The sequence below is a fragment of the Bacillus rossius genome (assembly GCF_032445375.1).
Source record: "Bacillus rossius redtenbacheri isolate Brsri chromosome 9 unlocalized genomic scaffold, Brsri_v3 Brsri_v3_scf9_1, whole genome shotgun sequence".
Classification (NCBI taxonomy): domain Eukaryota; kingdom Metazoa; phylum Arthropoda; class Insecta; order Phasmatodea; family Bacillidae; genus Bacillus; species Bacillus rossius.
Genome location: NW_026962012.1, coordinates 19927585 through 19939623, shown reverse-complemented (window position 1 = coordinate 19939623; position 12039 = coordinate 19927585).

Sequence of the window (12039 nt, the reverse complement as noted above, 5' to 3'; positions counted from 1 at the left end):
ATTTGGAGGTCTTTTAACATGACTCACTACTTAAATTAATACCAGTATAGGTTCATATTCATGCTAGAAATATATTGCTCAATGCCATGAAACTGATTCAATTGAAAATTTCTCCATTAGTAACTTAACATAAGAACTAAGGAATAATGACCGAAATGCATGTATGTTTCCTATTCTAACTTTACACCACACCTTATGTTATACTTACTTAACATCACAGACAATCGCACACAACATAGAACAAGAATGTTGGCCATAGCCTATTGTAAGCAACCACAGAAAAAAATTGCCTGAGCAAAATTCAAATGAGCATCCCCTACACTGAGAGCCCTGTGTTTTATCCCAAAACAACATCATGTCAAACCATGATCCAGACTTACCCACCTGTTTCTGCTACCCGGTACTGAACAAAAGATAGCTGTATACCTGCACCTCCAGTTGAATCCATTTCTGAAAGTTATATTCGCACACCAACCCTGCAACCAAGACTCAACTCCAAATGCACAATCAACATTCAATTAGCAGTCCAGTTATAATTAACATCACATTTGCCAGTCCTCTGTGTTACTCCAGGCTTGGAACACTATACTAGATGCATGCGGTGGTCACATTACTGGGGTTGTTTGTGATCCAAATGGTTGGGAAGCTTAATATGTTCCTCAGCCACACAGACCTCAAGAACTACTTCATTTCGTTCACGTGAGTATAGTAACAAAATCCACATATGAGAATACTAAGTATTTTACTACACGCCCAAGCCAACTATGGTCCCGGGAAAAATGTGAACTACCCAAGGTCAGACGGACCCCTCCCTCCGCCGTCATCCCTTCCGCCACTGTCCCCTCCCTCCCCAAGGGTCGAAGCGCGTCATGTCGCGGGTGGGAGGGCAAGTAGAGTTGTTACCATAAGTCACGACACAGTGCGCGGATACGGGAGTATCGCTGTTCAAGTATTTCACGGATCCTTTGAAAGCGGAGCAAGGTTTCGAAGCGTGCGTGACTGTAATATAACGTGTATTGACAAATGGCATCGGGCAGTACAACAAAACACAAAACTATACATAGCCAGTTACATAGCCGGTTACTTTTCCAGATGGGTGCAAGACAAGCTTATTCCAAATCTGCCTGCTAATTCGTTGGTTGTAATGGATAATGCCCCTTATCATTCCGTTCAGTTAAATAAGCCACCAACAGCCGGTACAAGAAAACAAGATATCATCCAATGGTTACAGAACAACAACATTCCGCATGACAATATGACAAAATGTGAACTCCTCCAGCTCGTTCGTGGTCGACGTCCACCTCCCAGTTTTCGCATAGATGAGATGTTAGAAGAACATGGGCATGAAGTAATAAGATTACCACCATACCACTGTGAGCTTAATGCTATTGAGTATGTATGGAACATTGTGAAATCATGTGTTGCTGAAAAAAATGTCGCTCAATCATCACGTACCATTGAAAACATCACAACTGAAGCAATCAATAGCGTCACCAAAGAAGAATGGCAAAATGCTATTTTACATGTAAAACATACTGTCTAATGGAGCACGAAATTGAGAAAATTGTTGTTAACTTTGGCAAGTCCAGCTCAGACAGTGAATGGGACTTTTCGGACAACAGCAGCACATATTCCAATGGTAACATATCAGGAATTGAAGAACTATGTGGCTGAGTGTGCGTTTGTTTATGCACTATGCACGAAACTGTGTTGAAATGTTTCTTGCATTTTTTTCATTAATTAATCACAAAAACAATATTTTCTTTGATTATAGGCAAATGTATACCGACATGTATGTTAAATATGGTGCTGAGTGAAATAATTATTATAACACAAACGGTACGATGTGATGCTGTGACACACTTTGGTACACACTGTGACATCTTCGTAGACACTGTGTGTTGCTGTTTCATACGACTGTACCTTAAGCTTATCACAACATTTCTTACTGCACGACTGCGCTTCATGGCCATCGTTTCATCCAGGTAATCATGCTTACATGTTACGTACACTTATGAACGCATGTGTATATGTCTTGCTTCCACAGCTAATGGTATTCCCCTACTGCCCACCCCTCTCTCCCTGCGACACCAGTGCTCCCGTCACTCCCCTCCTCGGGACCACAGAAGGCTTGGCGTGTAGTAATTTTAAAAATGATTGGTTTAAAAGTATAATTTGGAAACTAATATAACACATTAATCTGTGTGTATGTGCCTACCTGTTGTGTACTGACAATGGTGTGGTATTTATTGTTATTAGGTTGGCAGGCATCACCTACATAGCTGTAGGTGATCATGTATACTGGTGGGAATAAACCACAGGATTGGAATGAAACACTACTGTACCATCGTACTGCCACTTGGGGCATTCAGTGAGTGTGAGTGTGAGAGTGAGAGTAGCACTCAATTTCTACAACTTATTCTGAGCACATGATTGCAGATTCACCTGACATATTCTTCGAACCACTTGGTTTGAGTACGAGTTGCATGGCTTGGATAAGAAGGAATACAAACAATTTATATGCTACAGTACATTGTATGTGTGGAAAGCTGTGCACAATATTGTTTTGGTTGTGAGTAGGTTCTAACTGATGTCATGTAAGTAAGGCATTTGTGAGCCTCACGGCTTGTAAGTGTGATGTATTTCCAATGGTGTCTTATCTTGAGTGCGGCATGTTGTGTACAGCAGTGCAGGTTGCTTGGACGAAATGCAGTTGTCACATTAATGGGTTATTAGCCCATATGTAGGTACATATAACACCTGTGAAATATACCTTATGCTTACACACATGTTTTATCCTGTGGTCATTCTCATTAAATGAGAAATCACTACGAACAAGTACACATATGGCTGCCTAATGGACTGAAAATCGTTGCCTTCCAAACACAAAATTGGGGCAGAGCCATCAGTTGTACATTAGGCACTCAACCAGGGCCGCAACTAGGGGGGAGCAAGCGGGGCATACGCCCCGGGCGCAAAGCTGTGGGGGCGCCGAAATCGCTTGCATTGTAATTCCTACTACAACTGGTACTGGTAAAAAGTTTTTTAACTTGCATGCCAGGAATGTCTAATCTGATTTACAATATAACGTCTCAACATATTTATTTTAAAATACTCTGAGAAAAATGTTAAGTTCATCATTAACATAAAAAATTGTAAAGGGAGAAGTTAGAAAGTTTTAATGCGTCCTCAATACGATCGAATACAGTACAATGTTGTCAGAGAGGGTGGTACCACTGGCTGTGTGAAGCAGTGGCGCACCGCTCTCTCCACCACTCTCTGTCATTTTCACATAGCGAATTATTTCTGTCATTTGATCTTTGTGACTGATATCAGGGGTTGAGTCGAAGATCAAGGCAAAATTCTTCGCATTTCTAACATCATTCAGAATATCTTGTCTTATTTTACTTGCTATAATATCTAAGAATTCATTTTGAACTTTCCATGAGAAATAACTTAATTGCCCTTTGTTATGTCTCTATGTGTTCACGCAAATTTGCATTGTAGTGAGATAATAGGTGAATTGTATTCAGAAATTTTCCACTCCTGGGATCACCAAAGTCAAACTGTTCTTGTGATCCCCTTAGAGGGCTTCCCTGTTTTGCCAGAAACATTATAGCATCTACAAATTGTAGACTACAATACAATATAGTACTTTCATCCAATGACGACAATTTAATTAACAAGTCTAGTGATTATACGGATTACTTTATGGACATAGTGGGTTCATGCATGGAAGTTACAGTAGCACAGAAACTGTTACATGTAGGTATGGAAAATGCTTAAGGGGCCCGCCTCGTCAGGATTATGTGTGTGTTAGTGAGGCAGGATGATAAGCGCGACACTCTCTGGTGCTTCTAGCGCGGTATAGCCTCTAAGCGCAAGGCTCTGAACTGGCGCGCAGTCTTCTCGTCGTCACAGGATAACTGAGAAACTTGAGCAGTAACCGTAACATTATATGGCCGATAAATGAAGATAAAGGGGGTAATGCATGTCCCTTAAGTGCTTTTAAGAATCTGTACCGGTTGTTTTACGCCTATAAATTACTCTGAAAACATGTGTTTTAGCCATTTTAACTCTTCATAAACTACAGTTTAAAAACTTAATCCGGAATCAAAAGTACTTTTCGGCCCTCAGCGAACTCTTAAATGCTTTTCGCGAGCAGACCCCACTCGGATATCTTGAGTAGTTTTGAAATCGCGTTGTTTGGTAGGCGGGGCCCTTAAATAGAACCATTTTTCCATGGGAGGGCCCCCGGACCCCCCCCCCCCCCCCCACCGCTTTATTGGTGTGGTATGTGCAAAAAAGAGGAGGGGGGGAGGGGGGCGCATGAATCCATTCATGCCCCGGGTGCCAGAGACTCTAGTTGCGGCCCTGCACTCAACTTTCATCAACTTAGACCTGGAACAGAAAATATGGTTAGTACACACACATCCATTCGTTAAGGTTAAGTAAAAAAAACACTTGTACTGCAACATGTTTGTTTTGACAGTTTAATTATTTATTATTATTTACGATTTATTTTATTTTTGTTCGCTCTATGTATAATATCATTTATTTTCAGAAACGGCAATATTTGGTTATGTATGTCTATGGAAAAGTGATTCTTTGGATTTTTACCGGACTATTTGAACGAGGTATTGTTGATACCCCTCTAAGGACTAATGGACTTGAAAACTGTAAACGGTAAAATTAACGCCGTAATTTTATAATGTAAATTATAATTTTAATATTTATGTATTTAAATTTTAAGTGAAATTTTGTTATCCGCGCAATTGTTGCGTTCGGAGTTTACGTTTTCGGTAAGAAATTATGTGACTGAAACGGTCCTTTTGGCCAATCACGGGCCACCATTTAAAAGTGAGTCTTACTGGTTATTTTGAGGAAACTAGTAAGAAAGAGAGTTCTACAATGGCCAGCTGAATGAGCGGCAACTTCGTGACGTCGGCGATTTTAAATCCTGAAAATTAGCTATCTAGCATCAGGCATCCCGGATAGTGGATGATAATTATGTACATTAGGGAGTTCAGAACATTTAAATAGGATTTATCTAAAAAGATAAATATCATAGGAGTGATTAACGTGAGTAATAAAAGTGCCCAGATTTTTGTGCCCTAATCTTATGCACGAATCACGAAACTCCCGTTTTTACGTCACATCGTCGCCGAAACTTATTATAAACATTGATTTCATGAATTAAATTGACTTTATAGATGATTTAGATAATACTTGGAGATAAATTTTACGAATTTACACATTAATTAACAGACTCAGTGGTCCTATAGATGAGAGGCTCTGAGCTCTGCCGATGAACTGTTTGAACCTAACTAGCCGAGGTAAATTGATTTAAGTTCCCTAAAAACATTAATTAAAAACTGTGTAGTGTCAACGAACCCAAATTAAGACTTTTGAAAATATTTAAATGTGCGCAACATAACTCCTGGTAATTGAAATTTTATTGAATTACTATGATGTCACCGTTAAGTTAGGTTGTTGTTTTGGATATGAATAATAATTAAATATATTAATAAGATTGAAATTTTGAAATAGTTTTACCTTGGAATAAAATAATTCTATATTTAATATTCAAAGTGTTGTGTTGTGTCATTTGTGATTTCACCTACTCCAGTGTATATTTATGTATGTTCCAAATCAATCAAGTAACACCTAATTGTGACTTACCTTATATCCACATTACCAGTGAAGAGCCACACAATCAAGAAATCTAATTTATTACACAGTTTTATTCAGCCCAACGTTTTAGTGTGTGTGTGGGGCCTATTTAGTACAAAATAAAGCTTCAAAAGTTCCCCCACATATTTATTTGGAGCCCATACGGTGGGGCCGATTTTGAGGTTAAGGGACACCTCAACATTTTTTTTTGTGTAAATTCTGTACCAGCCAAGTACTGTGTGCAAGTGCACTATTTGTGTAAAATATTATCTGGTCAATTGTTTCATTGCACACCACTATGGCAGATGAGCAAAACAAATACTTTCTTAGAGAAAGATCACGAAGTGTAGGCGAGGAGTATGCTACTGCACAAACCTCAAGCAGTGAGTCGCATCATACATCATCTGCAGGGAATTCACCAGTAGTCACCTGTGAGGAAAGGTTAGGGCGGCCCACATCTCCCCTAATCATAGAGCAGGCAAACATGAATGACACAGTCCTACACACAGCTGCACCCCAGGATAGCACTCCTACTCCACCACCAGTGACACTAGAGTCACTGATGCAGATCTTGCTGCAGACTAGTGCTCAAATGAAGCAGACTGATTCGAAACTAGAGCAAAACAACACCAATCTCACGGCTGAGTTGAGGGCCGGATTGGAACAGAACAATGCCAGCCTAAGGAATCTCGAGCACAGCATCGAGGTTAGACTCGTACAACAACACGAGGAGATTCAGCAGATAGCCGAACAGGTCTCCCAGTACAACAGCAGGGTAGATGGGTTGGAGTCCCATGTCACTTCCCTAAGGAACATGATGGCTAACGAGCACCGAGGACAGGCCAATGCCAGGGAAGAGGTGCGTGAGCACATCCAACACCTAGAGAGCAGGCTCAGCGATATTGAGGTGGCCACAGCTACACTGAGGGACAGGTTTGAAAATCTGTCTGTTCAACCAAGTCCTACAGCTGCATCAGCTGGTAGTATAGGCCAGGCCCAGGCAAGCGAGTGCCATGGACCTACTGTTCCAACACTGCCCACCACAAGCAAGCAACAGGGCGGCACCGAGTGCTACACCAAGCACCAGCCCCAGGAACAGCCACACGTGACCCCCATCACTCACCGACCAAGTAGCAGGACGTTTGTAAACACGTCGAGTATGGACCCTGCTACTCTGATCCACCACCCGGCCAAGCATTGGGCAGAGGCCATGCCCACGTTTTCAGGAAGGGTTACTGAGAACCCTATACGGTTCCTGAAACGTTTTGAGGAATATGCGGCCACATTCAATCTCAGCGAGGCTGAGGTACTAAAGTGCCTCAACAGTGCTTTGAAAGGGCAGGCTTTCTACTGGTGGGAAATGCTGAGTGCAACCACCAGTAGCTACAGCCACTTCCAAGCCATGTTCCGCCAGCAGTATTGGAGTCTGCGCATTCAGAGCAATCTGCGTGCCCAGCTCCATACTGAGAGGTATGACCCCAGGAAGGGCACAACGCTGGAAGCCCACCTCTCCACAATGTTTGAAAAAACTAGGTATCTCGATTTGCCCATGACGGATGAGGAGTTCGTAGCGGCAATACTCACTCAGTTGCCGCTGCGTTACCAAAAGCAGTTGTCCGGCCTGACGTACCGAGACGTCACAGAGTTCAGAGAGAGGCTCCTGAACTACGACAAGCTGGAGAAAATGGACAGGACGCCAGGACCTAAGGAGGACCACGAGAGGGTGCCTCAGCAAAACCGCCAGCCACCCCTGAATAACTACTGGCAAAACAGGGACAACAAGCCAAGGGACAACCGTCAGGCAGCTGTCCACACTATGACGTGGCAACCCAAGGGCAGGGAGCAAAGCTCGTATGGCCGTTACGCTATGAGCCAACGCAAAGGCCCCTACAACAAGAGGAAGACCTGGTGGTCAAATGCGAGGAACTACCATAGCGATGAAGAGATGTACCAGCGCAAGAGGAAGGACGACCGCAACGACAACCGCCGCCGCTCCTACTCGCCTGAAGTACGGCCTCCCAGGGAGTCCCGTGACCGACGCCCAAGATCCTCGTCTGAAGACGAGAGAGAGTACGCGAGGAAGTACCGCAAGACGGAGGAACCTCGATACCAGGGCCGGCACGAAGAAACCCGAATGCCACCCCACCATTATTCCCCCCAGACGACAGAGAATCATGGCGGCAATGCCCAGAATAGCCAGTTCTCTGGAAACAAACGCTACCAGAACGCAACGTTTCCGCCACCATTCCAGGCGCAGCATCCAGGACATCAAGCTGCATACTACCAGAGAGGGGAAGTGAACCCGGTAGCAGCCGAGTTCAAGGCTGCAGTGTCCAGCGTCGCAGGACCCAGTAATTGGAACCACAACGAACAACAACAACGTGTTCCAGGTGGACGTGCCAACCAGGGCACGTTAAACTAGAACGGGTTTCAGTTGGATCGCCCCGAACAGAAACCCACTATTCAGGCTCAGGGGTACAAAACGACAAATCTCCAATCTACAGCTGCATCAGTTACGATAAATTTATATGCACTGTTATGCTAAGAGAAAGTGAAAGAGACTTTCTATATAATGAAAATGATGAAAATAGGGTTCATCAAGTTTGTACAGTTTGTCCACATGTGACATTAAAAATTGAAGAATGCAATGTGGATGCATTAATTGACAGTGGCGCTGAAGTCACGTGTATCAGTGAGGAGTTGGTGAACTACCTCGAACACCAGGGCATAATACTACCCAAGATACCAGTACCAGCACTCAAGATAATTGGAGTGACATCAAGGGCAAGCCCTATTGTAAACAGACAGGTACTGATAACAGTACACGGCCTAGGCAGACCAAAAGACATGACTGCACTAGTTGTGAAAGGCCTAGCAAAACCGCTAATAATAGGTACTGACTTTCTATCGCAATTTGGTATAGTGATAGATTTTAAACTATGTGAAATTCATTCAAATGACTGTGAAACCCCAGTCACACTCACAGGCAAGTGGCATGTGAGAGAAAATTTCGTGGGAATATTGTACAGTGAACCTATGCACAGGCACATATACAATGCACAAGCAAGTGAGCAACTTCAGGCATCACTTGAAGACATAAGACAGTCACTACAGGAGGTGAAGAGTGTATCACCCAGTCAGCTGCAACAACTGTTTGGTGTACTGGCCAACTTTCAGTCAGTATTCTCTGACAAGCCAGGCAGAAACAGATTCTACCAAGCTAAAATCAAGATAAATGAGGAGGCACCGTACCACCGCAAATGCTATCCCATTCCGGTGAAGTACGTTCAGGAAGCCACAGCCTACCTACAACTTATGATCGATTGGAATGTAATCAGGAGAGAAGCAAGCCCCTATGCTAACCCCATTGTTTGTGTGAGTAAACGAGACGGGACAGTAAGACTGTGTCTCGATGCTAGGGAGCTCAACAAAATTACAGTCAAGGACAGGGAAAGTCCCATACAAACGGCAGAAATTTTAAGATTGTATCAAGGCGTGAAGTATCTCACAACCATGGATCTGTCGTCAGGCTATTGGCAGATACCATTAGAGCCTAATTCCTGCCAATATACATCATTTCTGTTCAGGAATCAACAGTATGTGTTTACAGTTATGCCATTTGGACTGTGTAACGCAGTGGCTGACTTTACGAGATGTCTAGGCGCAACCTTAGGACCCGAGTGTCAGGGATTTGCAAGGGCGTATGTCGATGACATATTAATAACATCATCAAATTTTGAAGAGCACATGCAGCATGTTGCCACTGTACTGCACAAACTGCAAGAGGCAGGCATGACTGTGAAAATTAGAAAATCGGTATTCTGCAGAGAGGAATTACCCTTTCTAGGTCACATCCTCACACCTGAAGGCATCAAGACAGCTCCAGACAAGCTGCAGAACATTCAGGAATTTCCTACACCGAGGAACGTGAAACAGCTGAGAGCGTTTCTTGGAGTAATTGGGTTTTACAGGATATACTCCAACCAAGTTGCACAGTGTGCAGTTCCACTGTTCAGCCTATTGAAGAAAGGTCAGGCATGGATGTGGAGTGAAGAGCATGAGCAAGCCTTCCTCAGCCTGAAGAACTTGTTCCTGACTGAACACGTCATCTACCATCCAACCCAAGGGAAGGAATTTCTGTTATACACAGATGCCTCTGACACAGCCCTAGGATGTAAGCTTGCACAGGAGGAAAATGGAATTGAAAAGACTGTAGCAATGGCTAGTCGTACTCTCAACCAAGCCGAGAGAAATTACACTGTTACAGAGCGAGAGGCTCTGGCCATTATATGGGCACTCCAGAAGTACAGGGACCTGCTACTTGGAGAAACAGTGAAATTGTTAACAGATCACCAGGCGTTAACATGCCTTAAGGCAGGCAAGTTATTTGGTAGCCGCCTTACGAGATGGTTTTTGCTACTGCAGGAATATGATATTCATATACATCATATCAAGGGATCTGCCAACACCACTGCAGATTATCTAAGTCGCCTGCATGAACTACAAGAAAGTTCACCATCTACATCAAAACGACAGAAGGAATTTTTAGTGGCACCAGTATCCAGAGATATTCAAAACCAACCCTAAACTCCGAGATATCCTGAAGGATATAAAATGTAAACAACAGGCAGATGAGTACTGCAAAAACACTATCAACCAGCTGCAGAAGCAGTCAGCTGATAATAAAATTCACCAACATTTTTGTTTATCAGCAGAAAATGTTTTGTTTGCCCAGTCAAGGAAGAGAGGCATTTTCGAAGATCACTGGAAACCAGTGATACCAGCTGATTTGAGGCAACCAATCACCTGGGAACTACATGTAGCCTTGGGACATGTAGGGAGCAAGAAGCTCATTGAAGCATTAAAGAGGCAAGTGTATTGGCCTAACATGTCACGCTATGTAAGTAAGGTCACAAGTGCCTGTGACCTATGTCAGAAGGTGAAACCACCTGGACAACACCTGCATGGAGAATTGCAGCCCATCATTCCAACAGCACCATTGGAATTATTATCAGTTGATTTATTTGGCCCCCTACCACAGTCAAAGGGAGGTGTTAAGTATGTTTTTGTGATGCAAGATGTTTTCACAAAATTCACAAAATTGTATGCAATTGTGAACCCAACTGCAAAAGCAGTTATGCAAAAATTAAAAACTTTCGTTGAAGAAATTGGTTTACCTAAAGTGGTATTGTCAGACAGAGGTACCCAGTTCACCAGTGATTTGTGGCAAACAGGAGTCAGGAAATTAGGTGCAATACCTACAACCATCAGTGTACGACATCCACAAAGTAACCCTGTGGAGAGACTCATGAGGTCAATAGGGAGTCTGTTACGTACGCTATGCCATAACTCGCAGCAATCATGGCGAGATAAGTTGCCATATGTAGAGTGCATTATTAACCATACTGTACATGGTTCTATTGGAGTTACCCCTGGAGAAGCCATGAGCCTGAATAGATCGGTGGCGATCAACCCGAAGTATTTACCCCGATGTGAACAAACCCCTAATGAAGAAAAACTACCTACAGGAGAAGAGGTAGAAGCTCTAGTGAAGAGGAAGTTGACAGCAGAAGCTGACATCAGACGCAAGAGGAAACCAGCATCAAAATTAGCAAAATTTAAAATTGGAGACCAGGTACTGAAGAAAACAACTCCAGTAAGCAAGGCCTGGGAACATGTAACCAAGAAATTGTTTTTGTTATTTGAAGGTCCTTATGTCATCACAGACATAGTACAAGAGAATTGCTATGCACTAGCAGAGCCAGCAACAGGCCGACCAGTAGGCCGTTATAATATAACGCAGTTAAGGGAATACAAGAGCCCTACTACTATGTAAGCAGTACCGACCTAAGCTGTGAATGCCTCGTGATGGTACAAGGTGTAGTACCATAAACAGCTGAGAGCAGTCTAAGTGTGAGTTTCAGACCAGGGATCTGAACTGTACAGAGGAGTAAGTGTATGTCACTGTGATTATGTGATCTAGTACGCCATGTGAGGCGTAGTGCAGCCACTGTATTTCGTAATGTTAAGCGGAGGTGTAATTCCCGCTTGTTTCTGCGTAAAGGTGAAGTGAAATGCCACCTATGCAGATATTTACCCTGTGGTTATGCGGAAGTGTAATTCCCGCTATATTGCTGTATTTGAGGTGAAGTGAAATGCCACCCATACAGATGTTATTGTAGCCTGTGAAGCTACCAGTGTACAATGTGTATTGTATTTATGTATCAGTTGGCTTGCACAATTCCTCGTATGAGTATGAACTCAAATGTCACTAAGACATATATATTTAACGCTAGACTAGCCTATACCTATGTGAAGCTGTATGTACTGTGTACTAACAAACGAGAAGAAATTAAGCTTATTTAG